This window comes from Lissotriton helveticus, chromosome 6, assembly GCF_964261635.1.
Source record: "Lissotriton helveticus chromosome 6, aLisHel1.1, whole genome shotgun sequence".
In the NCBI taxonomy this organism is placed as follows: domain Eukaryota; kingdom Metazoa; phylum Chordata; class Amphibia; order Caudata; family Salamandridae; genus Lissotriton; species Lissotriton helveticus.
The window spans coordinates 105808812-105823438 of NC_136067.1; the positions used below are offsets into that span (position 1 = coordinate 105808812).

At 46.7% G+C, this 14627-nt stretch overlaps 1 protein-coding gene across 2 annotated transcripts in view; it reads left to right on the plus strand.

Annotated features, from left to right (window-relative positions):
• Positions 1 to 14627, plus strand: part of TJAP1 (tight junction associated protein 1) — a 475927-nt gene that overhangs the window by 12464 nt on the left and 448836 nt on the right. Inside the window, exon 1 of one of the 2 annotated variants that reach the window (XM_078647439.1) lies at positions 11367 to 11488. The exons of the other annotated variant lie outside the window; for it this stretch is intronic. The gene's annotated coding sequence lies outside the window, so the exon portion shown is untranslated. Of the gene's footprint in view, positions 1 to 11366; positions 11489 to 14627 lie in introns of those variants that run through there. 2 annotated transcript variants of the gene reach the window in all.

Below are 14627 nucleotides of genomic sequence, written 5' to 3' on the forward strand. Positions count from 1 at the left end.
AAGAGGGGTGTACAGGAGGAGTTACCATTCCTTTACCCCATCTGCATTTACATACATGTTTCAGCCACTCTTATTTGCCTTACTGGGTCACTTGGGTAGGGGTATAGATCCCTCTAGAAACTGTTCTTTGTCACAATCTGACCAATTATGGAGGAAAGTTAAATCAACATCGTTACACATTTTCCAATAGCATCTGAGTTTCGTAATCTGGTCTCCGAACCCGGGACCGTTGTGAGAACACCACCCTTTAGTCACACATTTGTCAAGGGTCGATGTCTCCTGGATCCGCCACTCCACGGCCTCTGTATGCTGGCACATTGGGCTCTGCCATAGTGTTTTCGCAGACAGTGGTTTCAATATGAGGAAGATATGGTGGATTTCATAGTGGTGTCCCGAAACACTGCAGTGGTGCTTGTCTGTTGGTTGATGTAGGAGAGCTTGCTTCAAGGGATGTCCTATCTTCCACCGATTGTGACCTCTGCAGTGACAGATGCCTACACTCCTGGGTGGCGTGCTCATCTGGAGGAACTGGGTTCAGGGGCCTTTGGTCTCCAGAGAGGCACATGCTACACATCGACCTGCTAGAACTGAGAGTAATCTGGCTGGCGATCAAGGCCTTTCTCTCTTCCTTTTGCATTCGGTCCATATAGATCTTGACAGACAATACAACAGTGATGTAGTACCTCTTACAAGCAGAGAGGAATGGGGTCTCTACTCTTTTGTCATGAGGTGCTGAGGCTATGCGCTTGGGAGCAACAGTGGCTAACTGCCAATCACTTGGCTAGGCTCCTGAATGTCCGGGCTGACGGTCTGAACTGGTGTTATTTTGCGGACCACAAGTGGTATCTTATTCGGAGGTGGTACAGGACATCTTTTCCCTGTGTGGAACACCTTAAACGGATCTTTATACTACACTGGAAAATGCTCCATACCCTCAGTTCTGTGCCCTCCATTTCTGTTAAAGTGAGCCTTGAAGGATGTGTTTTGGTTGCGGTAGGGTTTTCTCCTTCACTACCTGTTTTTCCTTCATACCATAGATTCCTTGTGTACTGAGGAAGATGCAGCAACACCGGGATTAGTCATTCTTATCACTCCGGTTTGACCGAGGAGGTTGAAGTATGTAGACCTTCTTTGCCTCTCCCTGTGCCCCTGCTCCATTGACCTCTCGGGGGGGGAAAAACCTGCCCCTCAATCTCCAGGATGGAATCTGTAATCTGTAGAACCTCCGACTTCATGCATGGAGATTGAACTGAGGCATGTGATCTTTTTTCACCTGGCCCCGGAGTTTGTGAATGTAATTCTATCTGCACCCTTCTGTATAAAATCTGAATAGATCTGCAACAGCGATCTATTCTGGAAGATGAAATAAGTTTGTCACCTTTATAGGACTGCCTATCTGAGATCCTCCATTTTGCACTTCTGCTGGCCTTGCAGGGCTGTGCGGTAGGCACAGTTAAAGAATACCTGGAGTCCTTGTCGACTCTCCTTTGTCTTCCTGGCCAGCCTTCCCTCTTCCATTTCTTAAAAGGACTGGCATACTTATATCCAACGCCTTTCGTCATGTTTCAATGGGGACTAGATCTCCTTTTGACATATTTGATGGAGTCTCAGTCTCAGTCTCATCACAGTTGCCAGTTAAAGCTGTTAACGCTGAAGGCAGTATTTTCTTGGGTGCTGGTCAGTGAATTGCACATACTGAGCATCTGCCCCTCTTCTTCCCTGACAAGCTGGAACCAGGGCTGCTTTCCTGCCCAAGGCAGTGACCATATTTCAGTCAGGGTAGTCTATTACCCTTCCCTCTTTTTAGCCCCATTGCATTGTACAAAGGAGGAGTGGCTGCACCAGTTGGTTCTCACTTTTTAGACTATAGCAGAGGAATCTGATACAATGAACATCTCTTTGTGGGCTATGCTGGGTGTAGGAAAGGCAAGGCAGTTCAGAAACGTATGTTATCTCGCTGGATAATTAATAAGGTTCCAAGTTGGAATTGTATTCAGGTGTGTGCTACGCCATTTTTTTATTGTTAGGGTGAGCTTTTCATTATGATGCACATGTTTTAATGGAGGGTGATCGATTTGTGCCTACTCAAGGCTATATGAGACAAGCCAATCTTTTTAGCCCAAGAGTCATTTTAGTGTAACTATGAAAAAAAAAAGGTGAAGAAAAAATATGGGGATGTAGAGACAAGTTAAAACAAGCATTTGCAATGCAATAGGTCTCCCATTTACGATGGTTTCGTAAATGTGAGACCTATTGCATTGCAAATGCTTGTTTTTTATTCTAGTAAAGTGTATTTTTCCCACTTAAAGAATGTGAGACTCATGTTTTACTTTCACTGAGTGCATGTTTAATAGCCGTCTTTGCGTTTGAAGTTAAGGCAGTTACTGCTGGTCAGCAGAGGGAGGCCCTGCAAGATTTATGGCCGTCATTGTGCTGTGGCTCCAAGTTTCTGTCTAGTCCCAGTAACAAGGGCCTACTAAATGATCTTCACACTGAGGCCAAAATGCTTGACATGAACTGACTGTTGCATCTGTAGTGTACTTTACATATATGTTAATGTCAGGACGAAAAGGAAAATATACAAGTAATGAAATTGTGTTGTAAACATTGTGTGGCGAGCAGGGATATCTTCTTTCTGTCTTGCACTTCATTATGCCAGCCATTTTCATCTCTCAAAAAGTTAACATGGTTCCCTGCAACAAGAAACTGTTTGCCCAATTTGTGTTTTTGAAAACCTTTTTTCTAATTTTATGACTGCAAACATGATTAGTAGCTGTACTTCTTTTTCTCTCCATCCTTGTATACATGGTATAAGCTAGAACTCTGTAAAAACACAGTATAGAGGTACGTGGCTCTGTGTTGCCACACCAGCTACTCTTGAAGTGCTACTGCGGTGTGCGTGACACCACCTCTTCTTGCATCCATCTGTTGGGCCATTATGCACCTTAGTTAAAAGTGCTGTGTAGAGATTTTATATGAAGGTTGTGCTTCTCATTACTGCTGTGCCATTACCATCTGATTTAATGCATTGTAAACTAAATAGCTTTCATTGCCTTCCAAGATAATTAAACACTCGGGGCAAGACCTATTCGCTTTACCAAGGCTTGGTTAGATCAATGAGGCGCAAGCAAAGGTAAAGCGCGTGCATATGTTTAAGTGGCAGCAGTGAAACTGAAAGCTAAATCAAGCATGCGGTGGGAGCGTGCGAAAGTTAACATTGTTAGAAAGGAGACGGCAGAAAGGAGACGCCATGCGCGCGCACATGGCCTGTCTGGCCGCGCACATGGCCTGTCCCCTTCGCGCACCAAACCGACAACAATAGTCTCGCCAAGGCGAAGCAGCGCATGCACTGCATTGCTAGGCGACGCCTAAAAAGGATCATTGAGTGTAAAGTTGGCAAAGAGGGTGAAGAGACTTGCAGTGGAAATGATACTCCGCATGTGCAAGACCTGGGTGGACCCTGGGTAAAGATCTGCTTGGATTTTATTTGGCCTTTTATGAGTTTACTGGAACATCAGTGTTATACTCCTTGTTAGAATTGAGGGTCTTTGGTTGGCACAGGTGGGTACTTGTGACAAATAGGGACCCTCTCCTCTAGTCAGGGAAAGGGGATTACACACCTAAAATAACCCCATCTCACCCTCTAGGTTGTGTGGCGTGAGCAGTCCAGGCTTATTTCAGAGGTATTGTAAGTTAAGCAGTTGTGACCACATACAGTAACCCAGTGACAACACTACAAATGGACACCACACAGGTTTTATATATAAAATAAGTAGACTTTATGTAGAGTTACCACAAGACCATAAACGACAAAAATACACACTATGATTACTTTAAGATGGTAGATTAAGCTTAGTTCAGTTCAGTTCTTATATGCGACACTCTGTGTCAATGTACCTTAAGTTGCGTTGCGCTTCCACGACAAGCAATGTTGCAGCGATGGGAAATGCGGCAAAGTTCAGATACAAAGAAATAAAGACGTGAAGATCTTCCAGATGCGGCACGCTTCTCGGGGATACGAGAAGTTCTCGGTCTGATGCGTGGACTACAGCGGCGACATCCAAGATGCAACGGCAGCAGGTCCAGCGGCGACTCTCTTCTTCCACGATGTGTGAAGCTTCCGCTCGATGCGACAACTACAGCGGCGACATTCAAGATGCAACGGCAGCAGCTCTGACGGCGGCGCGCTTCTCGGGATGCGAGGTGCTCTTGATTGATGCGGTGCTGCGGCAACACCCTCCTTCTCCGGAGTTGCAACGGCAGGCACAGCGACGGCGACACGCTCCGACCTCGTTGCGAGATTCTTCTTCTGATGTGGTGCAGTGTGACAGCTCCAGCGGCGACACCCTCCTTCTTCAGAGTTGCGACGGCAGCAGCAGCGATGGCGACACGCTTCCTCTTCGTTGCGGCATGCTTCTCTCCGATGCGGTGCAGTGCGACAGTTCCAGTGGCGACACCCTCCTTTCTCCGGAGTTGTGACTGCAGGCACAGCGATGCGCTTCTTCTCGTTGAGTCGCGCTTCCAGCTCCTTGCGACACGCAGTTCCTCCGAAGGCCCAACACAGCAGCAGGCACTTCCAAAAGAACTCTGGGGAGCTGGGGGGTGAAGTCTGTTGTCCCTGAGACTTCAGCAGGAGGCAAGCTCTTTTCCAAGCCCTTGGAGATCCTTCACAAGTTGAAAGCAAAGTACACAAAGTTCCTTTCTCCTTCCTTTGGCAGTAAGGCAACCACTGCAGGCCAATCCCCCAAGCAGCACTTCAGCTTGGGAATAGTCTCTCCTCAGTTTCTTCAGGTTCCTCTCCTCAGTAAAGGTTTCTTCTTTTAGTCCAAAAGTGATCTAATTTCTTGGGAGCAGGGTCCCATTATTTACACCTCAAAATCCTTTGTTCTGAGGGGAGAGGGGCCTGTGCCTTGTCCAAACCAATTCCTGAGCACTTTGTCTTTGCATGTGGTTGTTGCAGTTTAAAATTGCAGTTTTTACCTGCCTGTGATTGCATATTTTATCACCAGTTTTGTGTTTTAAACTTGTGGTTTTCCCTGCCCATGATTGCTTGCATTTTACCGTGTTGAATTGTGGTATTTGCAGTCCAACCTCTCTAGTGTGTCCCTCTCATTCCTTGGTGACAAATCTGTTTTCCCTCCAAATTTCTCCTTTGCTCTGTGCTTAGACCTGTGTGTTAAAACAGTGCACCCCCAGCCACCATTTTGTGTTCACAAGCCTGTGAGGCTAGCCGCCATGCCTCCCTCCTCCCCCAGCAGCAGGGATATTCTACATCAGAGGGTGCTTCTGTGAGCTGTTTAAACTGTATTTACTAGGGGCCTGTGCTCTTCGTTTTTTGGCCAGCAGGGGGAGTAAAGTTTTATTCAAACAGTATTGTTAGATTTCGAGTTAGTGGAGCCTTTACCTGCAGAAGTCCAAAGTGTGAATTGAGCCTGTCTGTCTCCTAGGAGATTCTGAACCGGAGAAGCAGCTTCCAACTCCCTGGCCAGCAAACCTTGTCTGATGTCGCTGGGACCTTATATGGCCTGCTAGTGGTTGGCACATGTATACACTGATTGGTGGTTGTATCTGGTGTTTCTATTGGGTTAGGGTTAATGTCCTCATTGGTTGGGTATTTGAGGGTTCTTATTGGTTTCTGGGTCTGTGATTCAATCATTGTAGGGTTGGGACTAGGGCTAGTGTTAGGATTTCTATTGGAAGTAGGGACTAGGGTTTCCTATGTTATTGGTTGTTGGGAGTAGGGTGGGACTAGGGCTAGGGTTAGACCTTTAATTGGAAGTAGCTCTTTAGGGCTTCTGGTGTGTTTGGTTGTTGGACTAGTTGTGGGACTAAGAGCAGGGTTAGGCTTTCTATTGGAAGTGGGGACTAGGGCTACCTGTACCATTGGCTGCTTCGACTTGGGTTGGGGCTACTGGCAGGGCTAAGGCCTTTATTGGACGTAGAGATCAGGGTTTTTGAACTGATTGGGTGCTTGGACAAGGGCTAAGATTGGCTGTAAGGTCCTGGTCGCCTATTGGTTCTAGATTTTAGGGCTAGTGTTGTGATTGAATAATGTTAGATCTAGGGTTCCCATTGGCTGAAAGGGTCACCTGGTTACTAGGGCTATAAAAGGCCAGGCTAAGGGTGTAGAGGCTAAGGGTGGAGAGGCTAAGGGCGGAGGGGACAAGGGTAGTTGCCTGTTTGAGCCTGTTAAGGGCGGAGAGGACAAGGGTAGTTGCCTGTTTGAGCCTGTTCGAGAAGGACCAGGGCTAAAAATGCTGCCCATTTTCTCATTTAGCAATACCCAGCCCACACCATCCACATCCACAAACAGAGCAACACACGAACACCAAATGTACACCACGCACAACACTATGCACAGATTAATGTACCAGCATGCACCACCAACCCAACCAAACCACATCTACACACCCTACTATCCCAACTACTACACATATCCACCATCACCCACAAACAGTACACAACTCTATCCTATACCACTAACCAATACACTCATCACTAACACAACGCCAATCAACACCATACATAACTACATCCCATTCAGACACACTCTCCCTGCTGTAATTACACCTAACAGACCACCTTTTATCTCCTACTCTACCCCTCCTTGCATCATCCCACACCTCTTTTACTATACCGATTCCCCTAAAACAAACCTTTCTAAACACTTTCCTCTGAGTCCTCCCCTCCAAAACTCCTTTTTACTCATCCAAAAGCCTCCTCCCATAGCTAAGACCTAAAAAAAATCTTTCACTCTTTTATCCCTCCACTATCCTTTTCAATCGAAATTAAGACTAACATGTTCACTTCCCAAATTCCATAATAAACTATACTAATATACTACCCAAATAACTGAATAACATATCCACTACTCAAATTACTTCATATTTTACTATACTAGTTTTCAACAGTAATCCTTTATGGGTTCCGAAGTGGCGTGCTACTCGCCAGAAAAGCACTTCAACGCCCATCAGGGGTAACAAGTGCTATATGAATGCAAATCTTTCTTCCCCTTTTATCCCTCCGCTATCCTTCTCACTCCAAGTAACAAACTAATATCCACCACTGAAATTACCTTATATTTCACCATATTAATTCACCACTAATCCTTTATAGGCTTCCTGAATAGCGTGCGTCAACAAGCGATAAATAAATACAAACCTTTGTCCTCCTATATCCTTCTGCTATCATTCCAAATCCAAATAACTGACTAAACTATCCACCACTTAAAATGTACTTGCATTTTTCACTATACTAATTCAACACTATTCCACTATGGGTCCCGGAGTAGCGTGCTACCCGCCGAAAAAGCGCTTTGTCGCCTTGTCGGGTAGTAAGCGCTATATAAATGCAATTACAATACAATACAAGTACAGTCCTCGAGCACTTTGTTGACAGGACTCCTTCTCTTCTTTCAGTGTGCAGGGCAGAGACATCAGCCGCTCCAAAGGGGGGGGAGCCAGCATTGTGGAAGGCAGGCACAGCTCTATTCAGAGTTCCGGTGCACTCCTCCCTCCCATCTAGATGCAGATCTCTCTATTCACCACTGGGTGACTCAGCCTGTCTTTTGGAATTCCCCAGCCCTGTCATTTCATGAAACCAGACATAGGAATACATATCCTAGCAGAGGCAGGTTTGAATGGTTAGACAAGCAAAGACCTACTTTCTAAAAGTGGTATTTGCAAACACAGAATATTAAAATAAACTTTACTAAAAGATGTATTTTATTATTCTGAGTTCAGGCATACTATACTCGAATTTCTACCATGTTCTCTGAAACAGTTAGGATTATAAAATGTATTCTGGCCTATGGAGAACAGGTAGCCTTGCAATAGTGAAAAAACGAAAATGGCTGTAATTCACTATTAGGACATGCCACACACATCCTACCTTATGCTTACAATGCACCCTGCCCTTGGGCCTACCATAGGGGTGACTGATATGAAGGAAAGGGAAGGTTTCGGGACTGGCAAGTGGGTGCACTTGCCCAGTCGCATGACAGTACCAGACTGCACGCAGGCTCTGCAATTGCAGACCTTAGACACATTTTACAAGGCTGCTTCTGTGGGTGGCACAACCAATGCTGTAGCCCACCATCAGTATTTGGATTACACGCCCTGGCACACTCAGTGCACTAGACTAGGGTCTGAAAAGTAAACCAAAATAGCCAAACATGGAATCGCCAATCCATACATCAATTTACAACAGGGAGCACTTGCACTGTGGCACTGAATAGCAGTGGCACAGTGCCCAAAGCATCTAATACCAGCAAAAATACGAGGCAACAGCAAAAAAATGGAAGGGAGACCCACGCCAATGGTGCCAGGTCTAACAGTCCTGTAGTGGTAGGTGTATACTCCAAAGTGGTTTGAGGTGGGTTTTCTTACAAACCATTACTACCGGCAGTACCATCACTTTGCTTAACCGCATCGCTGCGGCGGCTTTTCCCGCAGTGTGTGGCAATTTTTAAATTACCGTGTTACATGACGAGCTCAGCTCGTCATCCGCGTACGGCAGGTTACGCTGATGCTGAGCTCGTCATCAGCATGGAAGGGGTTAAGGAAATATTTAGCAGGGAAGGCATCCCTTCTTACATTGTGACTGACAGTGGTACACAGCTTGTCTCGTGAAATGAGAGTTCTTTGGAGTGCTTAGAGGTCAAATACACCAGGACATCCTCTTATAACCCCCAGGCTAGTGGCCAAGTTGAGAGAACTCTTAGAATGGTCAAATGTGTGGAGAGGCCACAATCTGTGTGCATACTTGCATGACTTAATTTACTTGTATGTGGGAGTGACCAGTAAGTTCTAAATTGTTATCCCATTTCCTGAAGGATTTTGTAACTGGGGACAGTGACAAACTTTTAGAGAAAATTGGTGATTACAAAAAAAAGGCGGAGATTGGCTGAAAGTGATGGACTGCTGAGCGTTGTCCGAATTTAGGGGGCCATACCAGGTTAAATACGCATCTAGAAATTGGGTAAAACTGGACAATGGGCAAAGATGGAATTTGCTAAGTGTAGCTTTGTATTAGTAAGTTGCCATATGTAACCTGGGAATAAACTAGAAATTGGAGAAGGGCCCTGGGAGCACAATGGATCTGTGCTGCTGTTGACGAGGAAGTGGTTTAGTGATTGGTTTAGAAAAACTGACGAAAGGGGTTAATGGGAGCAGAGTGGAAATTCTGTGATGAGAGGTCTGGGAGCACATTGGAAATGCATGGATGTTGTTAAAAGAGATCTGGGAGCCGATTAGAAACATGAGTCAAGGTGGGTAAGAGTTTGCATATAGAGTGGAGATGCATAGAGGTAAAAGATCTAGGAGTGGATTGAATATGCACCAAGGGACAAGAGCCAGAGCTGAATCGAGATGTGCACAGATGAAATGGGCAAGAGTAGAAAGAGAAGCACATTGCAGGGCTGACCCTAGTGATGAAATTCAGGCAGAGTGGGGGGAGTTCGGGAGAGGGTTGGAGACAATAGCCGCTTCATGACATGTACTCAGGATTGGGGTGCATGAAGTAGTCCAAAGAGTGCCATGTGGGTCTACGCCGCAGTGAGGTGACCTATGACTAAAGTGTAAGGCTCACCTCAAGGTGGCTCAAGACTGGACAGTTGCAACTGTGGCTTATGACAATGTGGTCCTTGGCTGAAAAATTAGGCTGGACTCACATTACTGTGGCTTGGGAATAGGATTGTTTAGCTAGGATTGTCTGAAAGCTGGGGAACGGGTCTAGATCTCACCACAAGGTGGCCTATTGCTTTAAAATAGGCCAGAGAGTCACCTTGCAGTGGAGAGCTGCTGGTGAATGTGAACGTGTGCCCCTATATGCTTCCCTGCCAGGAGATGGAGCTCCCACCCTGTGAAGTGGTTTGTTGCTATAGAATTTGTTCAGGCATACCGTGAAGTGGCTAATTGCCTACACATGTGGTATACCATCCCCTTCTGCTCTTAACCTTCTTCTCCATTGCAACATTAAAACATGATCCCTTTGTGATTAAAGAGAAACTCGAAATGACAGACAAGCACTGAACCCATCTCTCTGCTCCCCTTTCGAGCGAAGGTTCTTGAGAACACAATCAACCACCAACTCACCGAACACTTGGAACACCGCAACCTCCTGGCAAGCTATCTATGAAGAAACCGGTAAACACAATCTCATCCGCCTGCTTCCACAGGCTACGCATGCTCCGAAAGGTCTTCAGGTGTCTCACAGTCCATACCAGAAGGACTGTCACCCAAGCCCTCTTCACCAGTAGACTGGACTACGGGAACACACTCTACGTAGGAATCACTGCACGCCTCCTGAAGAGACTACAGACAATACAAAACTCAGCTGCGAGACTTATCCTTGACCTCCCCAAATGTACCCACATCACACCCCACCTCAAGAAACTACACTGGCTCTCGATCCAGAAGAGATGCCAGATCAAGATGTTGGCCTACGTATACAAAGTCCTGCATAACGAAGGACCAGCATACATCAACAAATGCATGACCAGCCCCCAACTGACCAGACACCTATGATCTGCCTCCCTCTTCCTCGCAGACACCAGTCGAAGCAACAGTGGAGGATGTTCTTTGCATCTCAGGACCGCCTCATCACTCCAGCAATTCAGCAAAGGTCTCAAGGCCTGACTGTTCCAGTGAACATATCACCACGAAGCAGTTAGCAACTCCAGCGCCTTGAGAACTTCCCGGGTGATTTGCTACACTTTATAAATCCTTGATTGATTTGATTGACACCAGTATGCGACTTCCAGCGCCTGACCCCCCCCCCACCCCCACCCCCCCTTGGTCAGTCATCACTAACTCTTACTTACCCTAGAACCAAAAGAACTCCTGATTCCATGGGACATGCCAACCTCCACATAACCCAACCTTTTACAATGAACAAATGAATCAGTTACGTAAGACCGTTCAAAATAGCAACAACAAAAAAGAACAAACCTGATTGACCAAAATCGTCTGCCGTGGTTGGCACATTACATATAACGTTCCACCCCCAACAATGAGTTGTTTCACTTTCTGTTTAGAAGACCCCCCCCCCCCGTCCATGGGGATAGTATTGCGCCCTATGTAAGCACTTGTGGAAAAAGAGCAGAGATCCCAAGCTGTGTGTTGACAGTGACTGCCTCAGTCATTTTTGAATGGATCAGTATATCTGTAGGGCAGTATTTCCTGACTTAAAGGGTGCCATCTCATTGCAAGGTAGTCTGTGTGAGGTGTCTAAGGCAGAGGTACCTTGTTGCTGGGCTGAGCTCCCCACTGGCAGGGAAGGGAATCTCCAGATTCTAAAGGTGCTTCCGTAACACGTGCCTCGTGGACTTTGAGCACTTTCCACACTTCACTGTCTGGATGGACTTCGATCAGAAATTCTTTAGACGGCCAGATGGAGGAAAATTTTAGGAAGCTGCAGTCTTGGGAGAAACTGGTGCATTACGGGCGGACCAGCCGGATGTGGTCCTGTGCCAGAGCACCACCCTGAGGTGAGTGGTGCTTCCCTGTGTAAGATGAGTTTCCAGAACAACTCTGAGAGACTCTGTCAAGGTTTTTATTCTGTGGCCTGATTAGCCCATGTGTGTGGCATCAGTGTGCCTGTGTTGTGTGTTCAGCCCTCCAGTGAAGTTTGGCTTCGGGTCATGTGTGTTATAGAGGTGCATTTAAGATTAGGCATTGTGGCGCCACCGGAGGTCACCTCCTAGCAAACACTAAATTCACCAAACCCTTCTGCTTTCCAGAAGTAAGAGTTGGCTTCAGCGTCCACAGGAACAGCCTCCTCTGTCCTTCTGTATGTTATGCATATTAACTGTGTTTTAAAATGTCACACTTTTTATGCTAACCTCACTCGGTCTTTAATAATTATGGGGCTGTGCACATTACTTCTCATCTGTGCTACCTGTGCCCACCGCACATGTTTCGGGGAGTGTGTGAGGGAGGCGCAGGCCATTGCTCAATCTCTCTGCTGCCTTTAGTCTCAGTCTGCTCTGCTGTCTATACCCTGGGAGTCTGTGTGGCCATTACAGCCTGTGTTGCCTTTGCCCGCCTCTGTTCAGGTGGTGTGTGGAAATAGCTTTGAGCTCGCTGCCCACAAACTCCTCTGAGGTTTTAGGGTGTGTGGGGACATTACCTACTGTCTGCTCTCCCTATGCCCTTCTCAGCGGGTGCTTCTGTGCTGTCTATTATACATAAAGTGAAATGATGCCTAGGTCACTAATAATAGATTTTAGATTCATAGGTGAGATAGTTAAGTTATCTAACCTAACGACAAAATAAATTGTCAGGAAAAACATCTATTTTTGTATTTATTTAAATAAAATAAAATTTCCCACGTCCACAGAGAGACCACCAAATCTTATTTTCCTTCTTGTTTTTCACTTTAATTAAAAAAGAATTAGAATTAAATAGGGGCTTGTATCATTTGTCGGCCCACCTACTATAAACAAACACAACAACATATATATTTACATATTATTATTTATATGGACATATACACATTAACCCCTTCACTGCGGCGGCTATTCCGCCGCAGTGCTAAGGGGGCGGGGCGGCCGCGCGGCGGCCTCATGCTGGTGACTGAACCGCTCCGTCACCAGCGTCGGTTGAGCTATGCTTGTGACGGAGCGGTTCCGTCATGGCCCGCCCCGCGCAATAGAACCCTCGGCGCAGGCGCGGAATTCGTGCCGCGCATGAGCGTTCTATCGAGCGGGGCGGGCCATGACGGAACCGCTCCGTCATCAGCACAGCGCACCCGCAGCTGATGACGGAGCGGTTCCGTCATCAGCATGCAAGGGGTTAATCAAAAAAATGTATCCTTATTCGAATACTATAGCCCAATTTTTCTTACAAAAAGGATGCTTGCTATATGTACAGACTCCGCATTCCTTTCAAAGTAAGCTCCACCAGACCTAACACAAGAAGTATGAGTAGTCCATATCTTTTTAGGCTATCTTAAATCCTTTTACTCCTTGTAAATAATACTTTTACACATTCAATAATTTGGCTGGGGTCTTCTTCAAAAAATGTGTCCGCGTTTCAGCCATCATAATTCTGGCCTCATCAGGACTAGGGCTAATAGATAATTCGGTCTTCAGAGATATATATATATTTTCTTGGCACAGTCTTATCTGGTAATATTCATCAATTCAGGACTGTATATTTAACGGTGGTGAACTCTTTTAAATTCACACTATGCCGTCCTTCCATATTTACGGGGATAGCGCTTTTGTCACACTCTTAATTGCAACCTTTCAATTCTCCCGAGTATTTAAATTTTGCCGCCATTCTTGGGAACATTAAACGCCACGCCAAGAGCAGGATTGCTCGGTTCGTTCACCTCGGCGTCATTAAACCAGACTTTCACCGCTCGCGAGATGCGGAAGTCATCTCTCCTTGCTAAACACCAAGCTGTCTATAGCCTCCTCAGAGGATGCAGGTCGTGTGTGGACATTATCCGTTGCTCGTGCCCTCCTTAGAGGTTTCCGGTAGTGTGTGAACACAGCATAGAGTTTGCTGTCTATGTCTTACTCCAATTTTCCAGGGAGTGTGTGGACATTTACCCAATGTTTGCTCTCACTGTGCCCTTCTCCGCTTGGTGCTTCTGTGCTGTCTGTGGCCATCTCCGAGGATGCAGGTGGTGTGTGGACACAGCTTTGATCTCACTGCCCATGTCCTCCTCGGAGGTTCCAGGGTGTGTGTGTGTGGACATTAACTGCTGCCTTTGGTGCCTGTGCCCTTGGAGGAGGGCCCAGGTGGTGTGTGGACATTACTCGGTGTCTGCTGTCACTGTGCCCTTCTCAGCGGGTATTTCCGTGCTGTCTGTTGCCTCCTCAGAGGATGCACGTGGTTTGTGGGCATTGTCTGTGCCCTCCTCAAAGGCTTCAGCTGGTCTTTGGACATAGCTTGCCATCTGCTCTCCTGGCTCCCTCCTCTTCAGCTGCTGTATATGTCCTCCTTGCATGTTAAGGTGGGGAGGGAGGTGCGGGAGTACAACGACATTACTTGACTTCTACGATGCCCATGTCCTCCTAAGAGGATGCTGGCGGTGTGTGTGGACCTTACTTTGCACCTGCGTTGCTTGTGCCCTCCTCAGAGGATGTAGGTGGTCTGGTGGTGTAGCTTGGCGCGCTACCCAGATCCAAATCCCCTCGGAGGTTTCAGATGGTGTGGATGTTACTCGACTTCTGCTGTTCCTGTGCCTTCCTCAGAGGTTTTGGGAGGGCTGAGGGAGGACTTTACTCTGCAGCGGTGCTGTCTGTGCTAGTCTCTGCAGTTTCAGGGCATGTGTGTACATTCCTTGGTGCAGGCTGCCTGTGCCCTCCTCAGCCATATCGGGGTGTGTGGGCATTACACTGTCTGTGCTCCCTCATACCTTGTGGACGTCACTCTGCGCTGCTTTTGCCCGCTCACCGATTTCAGATCACTTTATTCAATATGGAAAGTCTCAGAACGCAGTCATGCGTGAAAGGCGCAAATTCTCTTAAATGAATCTGCTGTGTTAAAGTCCCTGTCCTGACTGTGGCCAATATGAGGTCAGGCACTGGAGGAAGTCACTGTGTGCGTAACACACTAGAGGTTTAACGACGTATGTAAAACAACCTATCGACAAGTAGATATAATAACAAATGC